Here is a 21590-nt window from a genome sequence, read left to right as displayed (position 1 = left end):
CAACATTTCATTCAGATAGGCTTATCTGTATGGTTTTGTAGTCTTTCTATATATGTTAATCTTTCCGCATGAGTAATTTTCCCAAGACATCACCAAAATGAAAATTGACTATCATAGTATCTGTTTGGTCTGTACATCTGTTACTGATGCTCTGGTTTACAAAATGCTGGTGAATTGTTTGCAGTTTGTTGCACATACCATTTTTTTATAGCAGATTTCAATGTAACTGTCATGTTTCTAGAGCTTTGTAGAGAGGAGAAATGAGACGATGAACATTGTCCCCCCACAAGTGAGCATGGAAGTCATTGATAATTCACACAGCTTTAGAAATCCCGTGGCTGATGTTGAATTGCTTCAAATTCAGGAAACACAAGTGCTGAGAAATGCCAGTTCTGCAGTCATGTTACAGCCTGGATTTGCCAGAAATGGAAGTGAGAGTAAGGTACGGCAGACTCGGTATTATCAGAAGTGCTTTAGCATATCTGCAGTTGGGAAGAAATGTTTGGATGCATTTGTGTCAGAAGAAAAAAGCAGCAATTACTGATAGGAAGCCTCTGAGGCAGATCAAAGTAGATCGTCATAAGGAGCAGACTGTGCTGTCATGAAAAAAAAAAAATCTTTGGAAAAAAAACAGGGATTTGTGAAGTGCTGGGTAAGTGTAATGTACTTCAAGCCCCCTAGTAAGAAAAATGGCTGCAGAGAAAATGGACAACAGGTGCTTCATGAGTTTCAATTGTGAGACTGGAGCTGCAAAAGCCTGTTAGCATTGGCATAGAGTCTAAGAAAGAGATGGTTTTTTTTTTTTTGTATAGCCCTATCTATAAATGAGGAATCATCAAATTATCACATGAAGCTGCATGACAAAGTTCTTTGTCCCAAAAATGAATTCTGCTTTGATCTAACTGAAGACCACAGTGGGGAAACAGAGCTTCCAAAGTCATCGCAGGAGGATACACACAGGCTTAGTATTCTGCTGGATGGTGGGACCAAATCAATCATCACTAAAGGCGCTGAAGCTTTATGACATGCCTTGAATTCCGCAGTGCTGTACTGTGTTGGAGTATCAGAAAGCTGCTGCTTCTTTCTCTTTGTAGCTGTTGTTTGTTTGTTTGTTCTTGCTGGTTTTGTTTTCCAGAAACTGTCCTGGGGCAAGATTCACTGACAATAATAATGCCTCTTCCCTGGGGACTGGCTTTTGGGATGAGACAGCGCTCATTAGGGTTTCTGCAGGCAACACAGAGCTTGGAGCCCTCAGGTTTACAGGCTTTTTGCTGACTTGGATAATTACATGGGTTCCCAACAGAAACTGTGGGATTCACAAGCCGCACACTCCCCTGTGCCAAACGTGGGCGTGGAGAGAGCCAGGAGACAGGAATTAACACCAGTCTCTTATGGCCATGCAGCAACTACTGATTACTGATTAATTATTGATAAACTACTGCCGAGAGAATATTATCATATGTAAACCAAGCCTAAAAATGTAGATGTTTCCCTAAAAAGCATCTTTACCATTTTCTGCCTTTAGTGGTACCAAGAGCTGAAGTTTCCACATTAGCCTCCTCGATCGTATGACCCTTAAAGAGTAAAAGAAGCAGTCTGCTCTGGTTTTGCTGTTGTATTATCATCTTCAGAGAATTTAATAAAAGGACACTTTTGCCCTTTTTAAAATCCACACTATCCACAAAGCATGAAACAGAAAAAAATAAAATTAAATTAAAGAAAGGGAATATGTGGCAAGATACTAAAATCAGCAGCTGTTCAGGGCTGGAAAGAAGCATTGTTGAAAGATTTTCTTTCCAAGTCTTGTTAAATTCAAAAAACGTGAAGAAGTCCAATCACTTGAGCAATTAGAACATCTAAGAGATACTTTTAAGTTAGAGAATAGGAGCAGGTAGTCTTTCCTTTGTTTAAAAATTTAAATGCCAACGGGTAGCCAGTGAATGCTCTATTGCAAATAAATCTCAAATATGAAATACTGACTCCCCACATTTTTAAATGAGTTCCATTCTTTATTAGTAGTGCTTGGCACAAATTAGCATCCAATTAATTTTCTTTTTTTTTACTGACATTATATTACTCAGTACATTAAGAATGCAAAAATTAAGCCCTGGAATAAATGTATGTTAAATTAGGTAATTATTTTAGTGAGAACTTATACAGGTTCTGTTTGGGAAAAAGAAGTATGAGGTAGTGTAAAACTATATATAATTTTTAAATGACCTATTTTAATGGTTTTAATGCAATAATAATCAAATTTTCTAAATGAAAAGAGCTGAAAAATGAACGACAAGGAAGCCTAAGACTGATTCTGTAAATGAGCAAACATCATCTATGCCTTAAATCATGACTGAAATTACTATGGATTCAAAATAGAACTATTGGGTGCAATAATTTCCGATCCATGAAAAACCTTTGCATATAAAAAAGGGATTTTTTGCTTATACAGAATTTGACATTGGAATATTTGTTGCGACAGACGTGTTAGAGAACTAGGTGTTGAAGTACTGCAGGTGGGATACAGCACGCGCACGCACGAATAGATGCAGGTACATTTTGCATGGCTGCAGCTCCCCAGTTGCTTTTGTGGACAAAGCAGCCCTGTAGAGCAGGGATGAGCAAACTGCAGCCCAGCATCTTGAGTAAATACAGCCCAGGGAGCCCGCCGGGGCCCAGCAGCATGGGTGCAGAGGCATGGGTAGCACCACAGCCTGCATTACTGCCGTGTAGGTGATCGGGGAAGGCAGCCAGGCAGGCCAAGGAGCTCACTTGTATCTGGGGAGCCCACAGAGGCAGGCAGGCTGATACCGCCTGGGCATTAGGTGGGGCTGAGGAGAAACCAAATTGTTCTACCAGGAACACCTCCCACAGGGAAAACCACCGGTGGCGCTGGTCTGGAGAGCTGTTTTGCTGTCGCTGCTGGCAGCTGAGGCAGGTAATGAAGATGAATGGGCTGCAAGGAGCCACGGTCTCACCCAAGGCTGCACGCTCTGGCTGGGTTTGCATCTCACATCTGGGGAAAAGAGGCGTGACGAAGCAGGAGAGAAACTAGTCCAAATGAGCCATCCATCACAACCTGTTGTGCCTTCAGCCCAGATGAGAAATTTCAGATAATGGCTGAGGACTGAGCTAAGTGCCGTCGCTCCTGCCACACGGAAAGGACAGCTGAGAGGTCCATTGCTGTGATGCCTTCAGCTTTTCCCAGATTAAAATAAAGTGGTCATAAAGCACAAGCAAGAAACAAATTCTTCTTGTTTGGATCCTGAAACAAAATTCATTGTCCTAAATTGGTATATTAACCTGCTTTCATTCCCCATGTGTACAGACCAGCTTTCCAGCCTTAGAACTAACTGCTGGAAGTACTGAGAAGGTAGAGAGTAAAAGTTAATAGCCTGATTTTCCTTCTTCAAATCAACAAGACATTGCTTCCTTACAACATATTCCACCAAGCAGCATACAGAACAAATACTGATGATTAGTGTGTTTGATAAAACAGTCTGAACAGGGATGTTTGGGAAACAGTAGAAGTTGTAATTTCCAGCTGGGAGGCAGCTCATTAAAAGGCACGAAATCAGTTCAAATTCTGCCAAGAGGGAGAAACAAGAAAGGAAAAAGATCCCAAGGTAGTGTGCTACTGGTATGGAATATTTGCCTTGCTTGAAATTTAAGACATATTTAACAAAGAGGATGCTTTCAGTTAACTCTTTGGAGACTTTAAAAAGAAATCTGCTCTTAGCTTTCTGTATTTTTTTTCCATGGGTTTAATTGCCAAGGACTCCTGGGTTCTGCTGTAATAGCAGTCATTACAACAGTGGATGAAGCACACCGACATCTCAACATTTATTTACCTACCTCTAAACTTGGGGATGGTCCTAGTTTTTAGTGGGCATTAATTATTTGATTGTAAAGTGGGACCTGTACCTGAAAGATGCCTCCTGTGCCGTCTCATTGACTTTAAGTAAACTCTCTCAAAGTAAACTCTCTTCCCTGCCGTGTTCCTAGCTGCTGGCATCAGGCTCATCTCACTGAGCAGTGCTCCACAGCCTTGGCCCCATCACCAGTCCGGGCAGGCAAGCCCTGAATATTGGACAGGGGGATACAGGCACCTTCTCACAGCCGGGGAGGGAGTGTGGACCAGGATAGTCTTTCATGACTGCCCAGGGACTTGCTGTGTGGAGATGGTTTTTACCCAGTCTTGTTCCTCGTGAACCTGATTCAACACCTGTTAAAGCAATAGGACCTTCTGCATTGACTGTAATCAGGAGGCCAAGAAGGCTTGGGTCGTTTGGGTTTGCTAACAATTTTCAGAGCTTCACCAGCAATGTCTTACTATCGAGTGCTGAACTTGCGTAGGGAGCCTCTGGCCATCAGCATGGGATGACACAGAAGCGAGGAGTTTTGATTAAGTAATGCTTTGCAATGTCACTGAGATAAGAGGAAGTATCTGCAATCTTGAATTAAAGATTTTCTAGGCTCACTGCCTGCAGATCATACACATTTATGGTTCTAATGTATAGATATAGACAACAATTCCTTTAGCAGCATTAAATTTTATAGTTGTTGTTCTACCTGCCGTGCAAAGTAGTCTGAAATTATTAAGTTAGGAGTTTAAGGGCAGCTTCTATCAGAGAAAAAAAAATAAAAAAAAATAAAAACAACACACACACACACAAAAAACCCGCCAGAAACACAGAAAATGTACTGCAGAAAACCAGAAACAATTAAGATAAGTCTTAAGAACGATTCATTCAGCATAATTGCCTTGTCAGAAAGAGGAAGAAAATTTCACGTTCACATTGTTTTCTCTTCCCCTAAATCAAGAAAGGGAATTAAGTGAAACTGATGCAATCACAGCTCTGATTTGGCTGTAATCTTATGGCTGGGCCAAACAGTGAAGCCATAATCTTCAGTCATGGCACAGCACAGTGAGTGCCGGCAGCAGTTCCAAGGAGCCCTTCATTACTACTCTAGCAAGAAACAGAAGGGAAGTTTGATAGGATTTCCCCAAAGAATTTCTCTTAAATTCAAACCTACTGTTGTTCTGAAACTTACCTACCAGGAACTAGGACCTTTACAGTCCTTACAATTATTATTTTTTTCTTTTTAAAAGCTCTAGATCGTGACTATATGGCACATTTTTTCACACACCTGGTGAGGTGCCAAAATCAGTTCCTTCTTTTTCCTCCCTTTCTCCAAAGAAAGTATCTTCATTTTCCATTTTGTCCACTTCTCCCTTTCTTTCTTTTTTTTTTTTCTCCAATTTGTATATACTGAACATTTTACATGGAAGCATTCTATTCTATAACACACCAGAAAATATGTACAAAGAGTTGTAGTAAATACTATATGGCAATTTTGTTTGTCATTTGCCTGAATTCATTCATTAGGTAATATTAAGATAAAGTCCATATCAAATGGAAGGGGAAAATGCTTTCTGAATGCCATATTCCTCCCAAATTCAAGGCAGAAAGGAATTAATCACAGAGGGAGGAGGGCAGGGAGGAGTTCTTGGCAGCTGGGGAGACAACGTGGTATTTTGTGCAGCAAGGGGTGAGCAGAGCTCCACAATCTGTGGGGAGAGGATCTGTGGAATCCTGCACAGCCAGAAGTTGTTATTAGGGAACAAATAACTGATGAGACGCCTGATCACAGAGGAGAGCTGTATGGGATAACACTGTGGACAATTGCTCAACAGAAACCATGAAATAGTCAAGCGTGCTCTCAAAATGCAAATCCAGCTGCCCAAGAAATACAGGTGATATGTGTTGGGAAGTTCACTCTAAAACAAAGGAGACCAACATCCTGCTCAAGACAAGCCCGGAGACCACAGAAGTAGTGCTCTGCCTTTCTTGGGGCCGAGCCTCCCAGTGTAACTCATATCATATGGCCTACCGAACTGATTAACAGGCCATTAATTTGTAAGGGTGCACTCCAGCATCAGCATCACAGCTTCACGTGACACACAATAAATTGTAGTCCTTTTGGGGAATCTCTAGACTACTGAGAGAAAAGAATTTCTGAATTAGGAAAAGGAGCGCACACGGACAGCCAATGGCTCTGGAAGGGAGGTGCACCTAGGAAGAGTGACATGGACCGAGGGGTTCAATGTTGACACTCCAACTCCTGTGTAGTTAGAAAGCTGGGCAACCAGTGTGGCCTCACCACAGCCTCAGGAGGACCTGTCTTTGAAGAAAATAGTCCTGACGGAGTCACTGAGGAGGGCAACATGTTAGCAACAAGTTGAAAAGAAGAAGAAATTAATAAGCATTGATCTAGCCCAAAATCATGCCTGAAGACAAACTTAATCAAGACAACAAAGACATGACAAGAAGAATGTCCTTAATTCTCTACACATCAGTTCTTGATGACTGGGTAATAAATTAGATTTGGGATTTCTCAGGTAGCTCAGACCATTTAGCTTAATAAGGAGAGAATGATAATTAGATCATATCGTGTAAATACCTGCATGAGAACAGAAATCTGATAAGTGAGGGCTCTTCCATCTACCAAACAAAAACTCCAATTGACTCACCGAAGCTATAAACCCAAACTAAAAATATCACGCAAAATCCAGAATGTGAGGCCAGGGATAACCACTACCAAGCTGTACTAACACTGGGTTTCCCATTTCTGGCAATCCATTAGAAAGCTGTATCAATGGTTATGGTGGATTTCCTACTTCTGGCAACCTTAAAATTGAAAAAAAATATATATATATATTTTTTTTCTTTTTTGAGGGTGTTTTCCCCCAGATGACAAGGCTCTAATACAATTTTTGGGAAGACGGCTTGTGTTGTAGAGACCCTCAACCTACATAATCACAACTCCATGTGCTTTATAATCTGCAAATCCCTCTTCTGTGTGAACTCATCCATTCAAGGTGCTTAGTAGGGTCTGTCACAGGCTAAAGGGGTAAATTTCAGTGGGAACTGCTTGTCAAAATATTGGCAGCCCTTCACTATGGCATTCCTGTTAAATAAAGCTCCCTTTGAAATTACAAATAACGTGTGAGAAAGAGCCAGAGCTATGTAGACCATCACTGGTTAAATTACAATGCTCTGCAGAGAATTTTTGCAAGCACATGTAAACAGGAAAAAAATGAAATAATCCAAAAGAAAAAGAAAGTCTGCAGTCAAAATTAACTGTCACATCCGTCGAATCTATGGACATAAATCTGAGGACAGCTTACACTAATCAAGAATTGCTTCCAAATTCCCATCTGTCACAAAAAGATAAAGGTCATTCTTACATTGTCTCTTGTCTCCTCCCCAAAATGCTCACAGTTTGCAGTCAGGCTTCTTTACACATGCGCGTGCCATGAAGCAATACAGAGCTCAATTATTTTTCCTCTAGAAATGCATGTTTTTCTCTGATATGAATAATGGGGGCTGGGCTAAATAGACCATAATGTGAGTATCAAGAGAACTGATGAAATTGGGTAAAGGGTGAAGGGAAGGCCTAAAATCTGGATAGCTGGTGTTTTATAAAAAGGAGAAAAGTTTTGGCAGAGATTGCCAGTTGCTTAATCCAGTGCCAGTGTAAATGCTTACCTCTCTAGCCTCCTGCAGTGAGTAACGTGGATGATGCAGTCGCACAGTAAGATGGACTGCCCAGTCATGCAAAGTGTGAACGTGCCTGGGATGTGCCTTGGTTTGCAAAAAAATCAGGGCAGAGAGCCAATAAAGAGGAGATGCTGCCTGCCCTTATTCTGTCTTCCCATCCAATGCATGCACGAGCACGTCACTGCAGAGGCAAGAGCCCGAGGGTTTGGGCAAGTGTGCATGGCCATCACTGGCATCTGAAGTAGTAAATATACTTATCCACATATGAGAACAGACTACCCTGTAGGGCTATAAAGACATGGAGCGCAGTCTTTTGGGTATTTCTACACCTTATTTTTGCAGTTTTTCAGAGCAACACCAGAGTTTGGCCTCTTCTTACAACTAGCATGTATAGCCCTCTTCTTAATATGCATTCGGTGAAACGCAAACCACTCCTGGTTTTTGGGAAAGGGATTTCATATCTGAATTTGGGGATACTAATTTGCAATCTCAGATTGAAGTCACTTTCCATGAGGTTTGCCTCCAGACTTGAGACATTATTGATTGTGCAGCAAGGTTCAAAATCAAATTAAATGCATTGATTTGCTCCTAAGAAAATCTTGTACAACAGAAGAAGCTGCTTCTGCAAGCGAGTCTCTTAAAATTAAAAACCAAACCAAAACAAAACAAACTCCCATTGCTTAATAAAAACTCTTCCTATCTGATGGAGTCTTTGTCCCTTTACAGGGACATCAATTATTTTTAGCTTTGATTGTGAAGAAAAATACTAGTGGAACAGCTCTTGTGTGAGTCACAGTAGATAAGCAGCAACACTGAAAACATAGCTAGGATTTTACCAGGTTGCTGAGATGGTAATGAAGGTGGTTTTGTATCACCTAGGAAGATAAAATTATGTACTTTAAAAAAAAAAAAGTGATACCAGTCCAATTTTGAAAAGGAAAATCTCTCCCCATTGTATCAAACTGATGCTCATTTTCTACCCTGGTACAGTTTGATATATTTGGGGATATTTCCTTACCAATCTTTTTTTCACCTCTCCTAAGAATATAACAAACCAGTCTGCTTACAGCGTTACAGATTAGCATCCAAGAGGAGATCAGGGAATAAGACATTTCTACCAGCTCCATTGGCAAAACTCTTATTAATCAAAATCAAGCACTGTGGTTACTTTTAAGCAGCCATGGCTGCTGAACCCTGGAGCTTTAACTTGTCATTTAAAGAGTGGGGTTACTGCTTGTGTAAGCAGTCATGTCTGAGCTCTCCGGAATTTGGGAAAACAAAAATGTGAAGTCAAACTCCCTTATTCTGTCTCAATTAGAAAGGCTGCAATTCCCAGGGTGAGATACTGATGAGAAATACCATCGTGGCATTTGCCTTTCGTTCAACACAATTAATAAATGATTTGCAGCAATACACACAGGTGAGGGAGCTGAAGTGTTCCTCTTTGCCCCTTGCCCAAAAACCTTACACCAGGCACCAACCCTGCTTCTGGGTCCTGACCCCTGAGTGTGCTGGCCTTGGGGTCAGAGTAGTACTTCCCCAGGGATATGGGAACATCCACAAGATGCTCACTGGCAGGATGGAAGGAGCTCTGGTGGGGATGGGATCAGCTGGAAGGTGTCCTCAGGGTGGACAGGGGATGGAGACTTGTTTGGAGGAGGTCTTGGTAGGGAAGTGTGGCTTTAGGAACTGACCATCCGTACATATGAAGAGAAAGAAAGGTTAATCAATGGACGTGTGTGGTGGCTGGACAGGGGGAGGTTAAAAGTATGCACTGAGGAACAGGCAGATGAGGTGAGATGACATAGCCATGACATAAAAGTAGGGTGGGAAACACAAGAGTGGCTTGTGCATACAATCAGCACAGGCACTTGGCCTTTATCCCCCTTCTGTCACAGCTCCTTTGGGCTGTATCCTCAGCTGGGGCAATGCAGCACACCCAGGCAGGAGCCAATTAAACTTCCTTCTGTATACCAGCAGGGACTCCCTTTTTCTCTTTAGAAAGCTTGCTCCCTGGGGCATAAATTGAGCTTTAATCTACAATAGAGCAGCACTATAGGGGCTCTGCTCTTGACTGGAGTATCTGGGAATTACTGCAATGCAAACAGTAATTTCATAATATTAATGTAAGCGTGTTGTTAGATTGCAGAGTCACACATTACTGTTAATACTCTTGGAGTCAGGTTGCTCATGCACAGTATTGCAGAAGGTTTAATTGGGAGGGCTAGGTGGCTATGGAGGGCTCATTATGGCCATTTCCTGCAAGGATGATATGGTTTGCACTGTCTGCAGCCCAACAGAACTATGTGGAGGATTCTGCACTGAAACTGGATATTATTCAAGGCTCTTCAGAAATTTTCCCCACTTCGCTTTTTAAATATGGACACAAGGGAAGGAAAACTGTATCTGAAAAATTTCACTGTCATCACTTGTAGGAGTGTTTTTTCTTTCATTTTGCTGTAGCTGCACAGTATTTTTCTCCTTTGTAAAGCAGTTTTAAGATACACAGATGGAAAAGGGCACAAAGTGTGCGTTCACATTAAGTATTACTAGTTACTGTAGAGAGCTCATGACCTGGATGAATCTCCCAGGTGAGACCCTGACCTCACAGCAGTCAGTAATAACGCTCCACTGACATTGGGGGGTGAGATTCTGCTTTCAGGGCCTTACGGACAGTGTCAGCTTGGCAGTCTGCATCTGTTGCTGCACTGTGGGATGGAAGTCTTGATGCCAGGTCCTGTGTTCTGTTTATTCCAGTGGAAATTGGGTTTGGGGTTTCTTTGGTGATTTCCCAGCTAGATAATAAAGATGTAAAAGAATGGAAGCATGGTGTGAAAGCAAGCTGATGGTGTGATATTGTCGGTGTATCCTCTTTTCCAGAGATCCTATTTCTACAGAATCCACACTGAGCAAAAACCTAAGCAAACCTTAGCTTGACCTGCTTCTAAAAGCTGTGCACTCTTCCCACAAGCTCATCGAGTGTCTTGTCTCAGATGTCCAGAAAATGAGCTTCCCCACTACTGTCATATTGATATGTTAAGAAGGAGATTTTGTAAAATACTGAGAGAGTGAAAACCATACATGACTTTGTAAATTAAAAAACAGATCCGGTACTGTGTCTGAGCAAAAATAAATGAAGAAGCTAGTATAGGTCATCCTCATGCCAAGAGATACTGGAGGGCTAATCAGAGGACTACAGAAGACACCTAAGCTGTCATACTGTGAAACTGATGGATGTCGGGATTGTGTACATTCAGCTTTTGACCTTTTGTTTGCATATTATGATGACTTTCTGTGTTGCCTATCACAGTGATGCAGGTATTCCCAAATCTGAGTAACAAACTAGAAATTCACAATGAACTGCAAGGGCTGCAGCAGTAATTAGTAAGATTCAATTTCCACCCTTCGCCTGTTTCACATTAAAGTCATTTTCCATTAGAGCCGTTTCTGTGGCAGTAGGTTAATTACCTTTTTTTTTTCTTCCCCTTTTCTAACAAGTTATTTCAAACAGCTAGGTAAATTATATGCACATTCCAATTCTACTTATTTACAGCACTGAATGGACAACTCCATAAATGTCTAGCTTAATTTTGCAGTGAATTATGGAGGCCACCCCAAGCTGTCCTATATTAGCCTCGACTCAAAAGCTGTGACAGTGATTGCTGAAAGGTTGTAAAGATTGAACAAGGTGTCATAAAAACACAACAGTGGCAATAAGAAATGTAAGTATTTATCGATAGCTGGACATCGGCTAGTGTGTGCAAGCACTGTATTGCATTCTATACATCTGTAATATTTCTCTACGTATGGCTCAATTCGGCTGCAGAAAACTTGAGACTACAGAAAACCTGACTCCAACTCTCAGCAGATCACTCCTCCTCAGAACTGCAACATTAATTTATAATGCTAAAAGTAAATAACTCATTGAAAAAAAATAGGTATTAACAATAGAAATATGTTTTGGTGGAGGCCAGGTAACAACCCACAGCAACACTCACAGTCTATGCAAAGAAACTGCCTGTTTAACATGTTAAAAATCTGTGAATGCCTCATTTCTTATGCTCTTTCCTTAAGTATTTGTACACAGAGCTGGAGACAGGATATTAAGCTAGACAGACCTTTGGTCTGACTCAGGTATGTGTGCTTGGACATAAACACTAAGGCATAAACACACTTGGGCATAAACACAAATCATTCCCCTCTGCTTCCAGTTTGCATACCACTTGCTCACTCCCCATCCTGTTTACTATCTCTCACATGGACTAACCCTCACTCCCGTCCAAGTGTACATGTGTTTGACAGAGTTAACTGCTATTAGAAAGTTGTCTTTCATCAGGTCTTCCCAACCAGGAAGAGGGCAGTTAGACCAGGAGCTTATGGTCAGCAAAAACAGTAATGGGAAAAACAAACAAGGCCAAAGTCAGGGTGTTGAGGACTTTGATGAGACTCGAGGCAGATGAGAAGTCAGGAACAGTGATCCAGGGGGTCTGTGCATGCTGTGTTCCTATTCCACAAGCAAGGAACCCAGCTCCTCACTTACCTTGGCCTTCCCTTCAGCCACTAAGCCAGAGGAGTGTTTCTCCCCAGAACATGTAGCTTAAATTAAGGAGGGGTATACAAATAGGAATTTTGGCTTCCAACAGCCCTTGGTGAAGGCAGAAGTACCTTCAGCACAGAGGAGGCAACTCTGCTGTTCTTGGTCCCAGCAAGAAGAGCAGCAGAGAAGAGGGGTGTTCCTGAGAAAAAGCTGAGGAGTGCCCTGTCCACAGGCACCAGGGCATGGGCAGTGCCTAGTCACATCTCCTGTGACGAGCCAAAGTGAATGAAAGTTATCCTCTCACATTGAGGAAAAAAAAATCACAGTATATATGCTTTGTCCACTTGTCAGTTGAAAAGGGCTATGTAAGCTGAATAGCTAGGAAGGCTATGGAGAAAAAAGCAAGAAAAAAGGGTATTTGTGCTTTTCAAAAAAAAGCCAGCTTCTATTCACCGCTTTTTGTGTGTTAGGTGTAAGTGGTAGATTTATAGCCACACTGTCATGTAAAAGCCCCTGAAAGTCAGCCTCTTTTTTCCTAATATACCAAATGTCCTAAGAAATATGAAATGCAGTAATGAGTATCTAGCTCCAGCCCTGCTCTCCTGCTGCAAGCAAGCACTACTCTGCAAGAGCTAGAACGGTGCCTCCGCACACACAGACAAAAATCTGCAACATTAGAGACCGAACACCTCAATTTTGCTGGGCCTCTGAGTCATAATCCTTAATGAGGTACAAGCTGTGTAGCTACAGCTCCCTGAGCTGACATTAAGGAAAATAAACACTGCTCTGCCAGAAGCAGAGCTGAGGAAGCCCGATTTTCTATGGGCTTGCATCCTACAGCCCTACTCTCTCCTCTTCACGCAATATCTCCCGATTCCTTCCATACGTCACCTGTGGTTCACCCTTTCCCTCTTATTTCTCCAGCTCCCCTCACATCTGCTGATGTCCACCACCCCTGGATGTGCACATCCTACATCCGACCTCCTCCCCTGTCCCCATGGACCACCTAAGCCAAAGGCAGTTTCCCCTGTGGCCATCCCTAAGCCACAGCTGTGCTGGTGCCAAACACAACCTGCAGCTGCTGGTGCAAACTGCAAAGGGGGGCACATATGAAAACTTCAGCAGCTCTATGTTTTCAAGTCATTTCTTAAATTCGGATGAAAATGCTCAGTTTTGAGGGCAGAAGTGACAGACAGCGTGATCGCATGAGCTTTGCTTCCTCAGGAGATCCGTCCAGAAAGCACAAGAGGGTTTGCAGTTGTGGTCGTGCAACAGGGTGATGGCAAGGCCCAGGCCTGCGTGGTGTTATCCAGCCATTCCCTCTGACTTTCTTCTGCCTGCCTACTTTAAAGTTGAATGTAGGGACCCAGTCCTCAGAGCTCAGTGAGGTAAAAGCTGGGCTAATACCAGCGTTGGTCATTTTCCCCAGATACTAATGAGGGATGCTGAAGCTCTTCCTGAGCTGGAGGCATCCCTGCCCTGCTGCAAGTCTCTGAGGGCTTATAATCCTGGCTGGGAGACTTTTATGACTTCAGGAGCATCGCTGCTGCTCAGAGCATGAGCAAACTCAACTCACCTCAGTCTGCAAAAAGCCTGTGTGGACACAGTCACCTGAGAGCTAGATTCGCAGAGCAGCTGCCGCCACTGCTGAAAACAGCAGTGATTGTCCTCAACCAGGCGAAAAAACTCAACCAATGAACTAACAAAAGAAACGAGACACAAAAAGCCCAGGGATTTCAGGAAACATCTTCTGGGAAGTGGTGAGGAAACCAAACGAACACAGCGTGTCCATCACCAAGCCAAAGTCACTCTTTTGTGGAGGTTTATAACAGGAATAAGTCTGGACTGAATGAAGCATGAATGGAAATGCATGTGCAAAGCACCAGAAAAACAGCATCACCAGGGTTAACGAAGCAGCCTCTGCCAGTACCCAAGGACCCACTGGCAGCAATGATATGCTAATGAAGATGTTGTTTATGCCAAGACCAGAAGGCCTGTGCTCGGATAAACCCACAGCTCTGATGATTCGTCAACAGAAGATCCCACTGGAGGAAAGCAACAAAATTACAGCGCCCTGCCTGTGCCATTCCTCTCGGTGGCACCTCTGAGATATCCCAAATGTGAAAACGCAAACAAAGCGTGGCAGATTTTGTTAAACTTTATGGAGGATGAAGTAAGCAAAACTGTGTCTTTTCCAACCTAGGTGATTCATTCTATGAGGCCAAAGGGCCATACCGTAACTGTTGGCCTCTAATCATCCCAAAACCTATTTGCCATCACCAATGAGGAGGAACTGCTGGCCCGTGTCTCTTTCTCTACATAACACACGAGCAACCCTTGGCCAGAACACTTGGGTTCACGCATCTCACTGCACACAGCTGGAACATGGTGTGAGTGTCAGTGGGTGAAATCAGTTGCATTTAGTATAAAAAGCTTTGCATTTCACTGAAATCTCACTTTGAGCTCTGCTGTGCTGATTTCCTGCATCTGAAAGCACAAAGGCAAACAAATTAAAAAGAGTTCCAAATTCTGGCACCAAATGGAAACACAATCTATTGACCAGTTGACCCCCTCGCTTGTAGTGCTGTGTTCTCCTAAATGATTACACTTACCAGCTAATTTTTAGTATTAACATTTATGTTTATGTATATCTGGAGGTATTTGAACAGGTAGAAAGGGTTTAAAAGTGGAAAGGGTTTTAAAATTGGCAGCTTTCCAAGATCATCTCCTTTATCTCCTGGGTCTTTTCTTCCACTTCTGCTGCTGCTTTATTGGAAGGAGTGGGCCGTATCCCCTGTTCCTAATTCTCCTCCCTAACTTCAGCTATAGACCACTATATCTGGGAAATGTCACAGTAATGAGGTAAATGATCCTTTTCTTCTAAGCATTTCCAATTTCTGCCTTCATCTAGTGACAACAGCAAAAAATGGATCTGCAAGAAACCAGATTTCCATCAAGATGACTGAAGCATCAGGCTGTGACCTGTCATATCCCTCTGAAACCTTCTCTTAATTGCTCTTCAAAGCAAGTGCTTCCTACAGAGTTCCTTCTTATGTTCAGTGCTCCTTTTTGCCCAGAGTCTGCCTAATGCTTAATGAAATCTCCAATACCCCATGACAGTTATATACACAAAGCTAACCCCATTTCTTGGATTATGGGTCATTTTTCTCCATTTAACAGGTGCAGAGTAATCCTAAATTCAATGTCTCATCCTTATTTTTCAGGAATTTGAGATGCTCTGTTGGGGTCATTAGAGAAGAGCTACCATCCCATTGAGCAACTTACAATCTGGTAATGCAAGGTGTGAAAAGGCTTTTACTGCAAAGTGGGTAAAGCAGAGACATGACATAGGTGGAGGGGATGAAGGCATTTAGCAGGGGTCAGGCTGCTTGAGAACAAGTGGGAGATCTCCCCTCCCAGGACCCTCTGTGCTACGCCCAGCTGCTCACTAGAGCATTCCACAGCTCCCCGGGGTCTTCACTGCTCTTCCCTTCTCCACTCATGCCTTAGGGTGGTCCTAAACTAAGCGCCTCTTTCCTCTTTTGGGGAGAATTGAGCTGTCTCCCCATTCCTCCCTGTCCACTTGAAGAGCTTTACACCACGCACAGTCTGTGGTCCTTTTTTTGGAAATACTCATCTGTATACCTAAGCTAAGTTTTTCCTTGCTGCCCAGTGGACTGTGATAGCGAGGATCTGAGCTGACACCTAGGCAGAAAATTCCCTGTGTGAATTCTTATTTGGAGGCTCACTTAGGGGGAGCGGGAGAGGATTAAGCTTTATATCTATGCTGCAACCTCTTGTAAATATAAATAGTAGGAACAGGAAAAGAAAAACTCCTTATTTGATCCCAGCTTTTTCACAAACTTGTTTTGTGACTGCATGTAACTGGAGCCAACTGCTCCCCTATACCTACTGGTGGAAGGGACAAATAACACGTGTGGTATTTGGTTTGCAACCAGCATGAGCTTACTGAAATGGGACCACTCTGATTAACAAAAAGGCTGTCTAAATGCAAACGTATGGCTCACACTACTCAACAAGAAGAATTGTTTTATGGCATTGCTTGCCAGTTGCTTTACAGAGACAAGTTCTGGCTTTGAAAACGGCTGTCTCTGCTCACCAGTGGAGTATTTCTATCACAACAGTGGTAGGCCTTCCAGAAAGAACAGCAACTTTCACATTTCATCTTAAATATTTATGTATCTATGATAGCACATCATTTCTGTAGAAAATGTTGATACATATTATTAAACAAGGGTACTGCCAGGGCAGTACAGGGTACTGCCAAGACTTTAAAGCGAACACCTCCACAAGCTGAAGGCCGCTCTACCTACTTTTATCTGAACCTGTATAAATTATGGAATAGTTCATCTGTATGATAGTGTTCTCATACTGAGTACATATCAGTACTGAGTTCTCATAATCCATATTAACCCTGCAGATCATGAGCCATCTGCGGTAACTACAGTACTTCCAGCTAAACAAAGATCTTTTTCCCTCCCCTGTTATCCATGCTTTATGGAAGGAAAAAAAACAATTTGTACTTCAGTAGTTTTCAGAAGATGAGAACTCCTCTGAGCCACAAAAGACAGAACTGACACTCACATTTCTGGAAAAATAGGATGGATATACTTCTTACAACTGTTTTACAACACGTGTTAGCAAACCCACACAAGAGGAAGTTGCTTGTTCTAAATATCAGAGACACGGTGTAGGCTTGCTAATACAATGAGAGGCTTGTCTTCTATGTGTGAGAGTTGTTTTTGTTTGTTTGTTTGCTTGTTTTAGATGCCATGTAACATTTGGATGCTACACAGAGAGGTCTGGGAAGAGTGTTTCTGCAGCTGAGTTGATAGCACTGCTATTGTAGAAATCACAGTTCATCTACAGAAAATCTATACAGCAGAAGGTCCATGACTTAGAGTAGCCAGAACGTGCACATGGTCTGCCTCATTTCTCTTCACGTGCTATGAAGAGCAACAAGCTATCCCACGTAACTTTGCAACCCAAATGAGATTTTTAAACACTCACACTGGCTTTTCTCTCTTTTTTTTTTTTTTTTAAAATTTTCATTAAAAGATTTCTTTACTCTTTGTGAAGAAAAAATACCCAAAACACCTGGGCAGGATTGCCACGAGGACTTCCGTTGCCAGCAAAGCTACAATGCATCTATTTCCCCTTCCTCCAATACTTTTTTCCAGTTACTTGAACACATAGCAATGCACATTTTTTATCTTACTTAAAAGAAAACCAACTCTTTCGGTTATTTTTTGTACTACCTTGACACATTTTAGTACCAACCAGTGGCCTGTGCATGAGAGGTCTGAAACCACTGATTTATACAACTCATCCGTTTCACAGTTTGACCATTAAGACTATTAGAATGCTGTTTGGAGAGAATCTCTGCTAGCTTCTTGCACTTTTCTGAAGATAACAAATACTTGGATGCCCCAGCTATCATCAGCCTCGCAGGAAACTTTCACTTAAACCATCTGGATTTCATTTGTGATCAATTGAACTGGCATCTGGGTCTTGTCTTACCACAGAAAAATCATTGCTCTTTGTATAATTACATTCTCTGTAGAGAAGATGAGTGTGTTTCCAGGTAAGAAAAATTAAGAGAGAGACATTATATTATCTCAGAGTGTTCTCTCCATTAAAGAGAATTTTATCTACTTTTAAATGCATCAGAAATTCACTAAAGCCTATAAAATAAGCATGGGAGGGGCTAGTTTTGTCATATAGATCAAAAACAAAAACAAACAAACAAACAAAACCAGAAAACACAGCAGAGGCAAAACATATATGGTATTGCAGCTTATTGCAAAAGCAAAACCAGAGCCACTTCTGCAAGCCTCAAGATCCTGCTGAGTTGTATAATGTCAAGTATCAGAAACACCAGGCAGAAACCTTCAGACCCAGCAGGATCAGCTGCTCTGCTGTCCTATGAGTCAGGTGGGAGGAACTATATCTGCTTTCCCCCACTTCTGGAAAAGTAAAAAAAAAAAAAAAAGTGTGATCACATTTGCCAGCATGTGAACGCCAACCATATAACTCCACAATTGCAGTGGTCATACAGATTGACGATGGCCCCTATAGCATATAGCTGTTCTGACAGCTGTTTACTCTCCAGAGTTGTTTCAAAACTGATGAAAAGAAGTCAATTGGAACAACGATGTTACTTTTCTGCAAAGTTTTAAGAATCTTCCAGAAAGGGTTCCTGAAGCACAATGCCCTCAAAACCTGTGGCTCTCAGAAGAAATCCTTCTAGCATTTTAAAGTCACTTTTATGGGAGAGGGGAAAGGAAAGAAAGAAAGACAGTTTGGAAATATCCTTTAATTGAAATTGTGCCAACCCAGAGCTTGTGCCCAAGAGCAAAATTCTGTGCCTAAATGTGGGGTCACCTGCGACTGTAGGACCTCAGTCCCACCTCGCTTTTCCTCACCTGCAGGGCATGGCACTTCTCTCCTTTCTTTCCGTGCTGGTGTCACAGTGAGAGCAGGCAAGGTTTGTCCCAGACTGATGTTCAGCATTCTTAGGATGGACCTGTAAAAATTACTAGGAATTAGGAAAATGTTCTGGTTTCCCCTCAGCCCAAACCACTGCCTTCTCCCAGCTGGTCGCTGGCTGCCCTGGCAGTTCCCGTGCAGTTCCAAGGTCGCGGTTTTCCACCTGACACTTCCCCAGCACTTCCTGGCAATAAACATGCCGAGCAACTTCTAATCTGCTTTCTTCCAAGAAACAATAGTTTTCTACTCTCATTCCCGCTAGTCACCCTGCTTTTTCCCTATTTGTATTCATCACTGCTTCTACTGAGAACAAAAGCAAAATATTCATTTCATTTTGGTGACAAACTGGCTGTATTTATTTCCATCCTGCCCTCACTACATGACAGCCCCACTTCTTCATTTTCCTGGTGCTTCTTCATTTTCCCAGTGGCTGAAGTTTTTTTGTTGTTGTTGTTTCTGTGGTTTTTTGCTCTTTTTTATTACTATTTCTATTAATATTTTCAAAATCCATCTCAGTTCAATTCTTGGCAATTTTTACTTTCTTTTTGCACTTTGTTAACCTCACGACATCAGTCTTGCCATAGGCTGGATGTTTGCTCTTAATATCTGTCCTGCAGCTCTTATTCCCCTCGTATGACCTTAGCCTTTTCTTAAATATTTTTACCTGTGAACTTGGTTCCAAACTCCACATTGTCATTAAATCAAAGAAGAAAATACTTGCAAGGCCTACTCTGCAATTAAGCTTTTATGCACACCAAAACAGCCAGCTTCACAAAGGTTGACCCTTTAAAATCAAAAGCACTGTTTACATGTCCCTTAGCATTACCCCTTCCTTTAATCTGAAGAAATCATTTGATCCAAAGTTGATTTCTAAAACCAGTACTTTCTAATATACTTATTTTTTACCAACTCAAAGCTTCAATAGATCAGCACATTTAATTTGTTCAGCAGCCATGTGGAAAAGAAGAGGTGGGTGTTCATTTCCCAGAATACCTGGATTCTACTATAAAAATGAGCATGTGCTCTAATCTGGAAGGTTAGACACAGTTCTCAGAAGGATTGATCCAGACGGTGTTAGGAAGCCCATTAGCTGCATCCAGGGTTAAAGTTGGGGATAACAGTCCCTTGAGTCTTCTCTAGTGAAGCTCCAAAAGTTATCTGGATGCTTTCCTCTTTCCCTAGGGTGATTTGGGTTCATGCATAGCACCATTTCTTGTTTCTGTACTTTCTGACCTGTTGCAGAATGTAAATTCTTTTCCTGTGCTCACCTCGGAAAGTGACAACACACACCTACACTGAGAGCATCATCCCAATAATTCATTTTCCAAGCGTCCCTAATTCCTGTCTCACATAGGGAGATTTTTTAAAATGCTTGTCAGACTCTTGCTGGGCCTATGAGGGCATCCTCTGAGGGTCAAAAAACCTGGAAACACACCTGCTTGCTCAAGACTAGGATTCATTTTTTGTCAACTTCTGAAGGTATAACAGAAGGATAGAAAGGTTCTTTTAGGAAGTTCGGAGCAGAAACAATTCTGCTTTTGGTCTCTAATCCTTTTGTAATTTTTCTCTTCTGTAGAGGGAAAAGAAGTGGTTTACTCTCTGTGAATTTTGCAAGGCTGACCTAGAAAGATTCTTGTTGCCCATAAGCATAATAAAGAGACTTTCTATACTGTTATAATTGTGAAGATGTTTCAGGAAAAAATAAATAAATAAAATCTGGTCTAGATAAAGCTCTGAATAATCACTCTAAACTTCATCTAAAACTAATTAATTCCCCTCTTCACTTTACAACTATTTTTCTTCAAGAGTTCTTTATGGCTTTGCATGATAGATTTAGGTTCCTCTGGTTTCCCTTGCATACAATTTCATACAAGCATTGAGGACTTCTTACCATGTTAAAACAACTACGTCAGTCCCATAACTGCTCTGGAAATGTAAAATAAAATCACTGGGCTGCAGGCAGTCCCACAGTTATGGAAGGAAAGCCTCCTTTTCAGAGTTACTTCTGTTTCTGGGCATCCCACAGTTTTCACTCCAGGTACACCTGGAGTCACGGGGTTCTTCTTAAGAGGCAGAACTGACATTCAGGAATTAGAGCCAAACTTAATTTAAATTATAGCCTGCAGTGTAGCTTGGGGACACAGCTGTTTCTGACTTCTCTTTTCTCCTCTAATCATGCAGCAGTGTTATGTGGCTAATATTAGCCTCGTTAGAAGGCAGGAGTTCCAGTCAATGCCTGAAAATTTGTGTTTGGGCTTGGACATGCCACAGAAATGCCTTCTGGTACTGAATGGCTCAAACCTGCCTTTCCACATGCTGAAGAGTGTCTTATTCCTCACTGAGCCGTGCTGAAATGAGGAGGGGTACTGGACGAGTGAGGCACTTCTTACAATAAGAGAAATGAGAACAGGGAATGGATAAGGGATGGATGCCGCTCCCCCCCGACACACACACAGAGCACTGTTTGACCAGTCAGGGTGGGGTTGATGCCTCCATACTGAAGATAGCCCCCTATCACTATTGTGCACGTAGTTAAATGGTTATTCACATACCGTGATTACATCCCTCTCCCTGCAGGCAAGGCAACTTCCTTCTTTCTGAATGGAAACACAAGATTTGCTGCAATAAACAAACCTTGAGCTAGTATGCTTGTTGAATACAAACAACAAAAAAAAAAACAACATTTTTTTTCCCACTAGACTTTATTTTTTTTTCCCACAGAAAAACAACAACAAAAAACATGGCATTTTTGTTGTTTCTGTTGTAAAACCAGCAGCAGATTATGAACTTTCCAGCCACCCATGGAGAGCCCCTAGTGACTCATCAGTACCACAGGGCGGTACCTGCCTCACCCGCACAGCTGCCCAGGTGGTGAGGTTTGGCTCTCTGACGGGATAGGATCACAGGACCACATACAGGTTTGGGTTGGAAGAGCCCTTAAAGACCATCTGGATCCACCCCTCCTACCATGGGCCAGGCTGCCC

The 21590-nt window shown here is 42.1% G+C and overlaps 1 long non-coding RNA gene across 2 annotated transcripts; it reads right to left on the bottom strand.

Moving 5' to 3' along the window:
* Positions 1-853: 853 nt before the first annotated feature.
* LOC308189294 lies at positions 854-20672 on the bottom strand. 2 transcript variants are annotated; one of them, XR_013946258.1, is made up of 3 exons: positions 20498-20672; positions 18543-18643; positions 854-3259 (listed from the first exon to the last, which is right to left on the bottom strand). It is a non-coding gene; the product is annotated as an uncharacterized lncRNA (long non-coding RNA). The 2 variants fall into 2 exon arrangements; XR_013946259.1 differs by lacking the exon at positions 854-3259 and adding an exon at positions 12403-14583.
* Positions 20673-21590: the final 918 nt, after the last annotated feature.

Source organism: Anser brachyrhynchus, assembly GCF_964034855.1.
Source record: "Anser brachyrhynchus genome assembly, chromosome: 1".
Classification (NCBI taxonomy): Eukaryota; Metazoa; Chordata; class Aves; order Anseriformes; family Anatidae; genus Anser; species Anser brachyrhynchus.
Note: the sequence above shows the minus strand (reverse complement) of the source record. Positions and strands in the feature narration are given on the sequence as shown.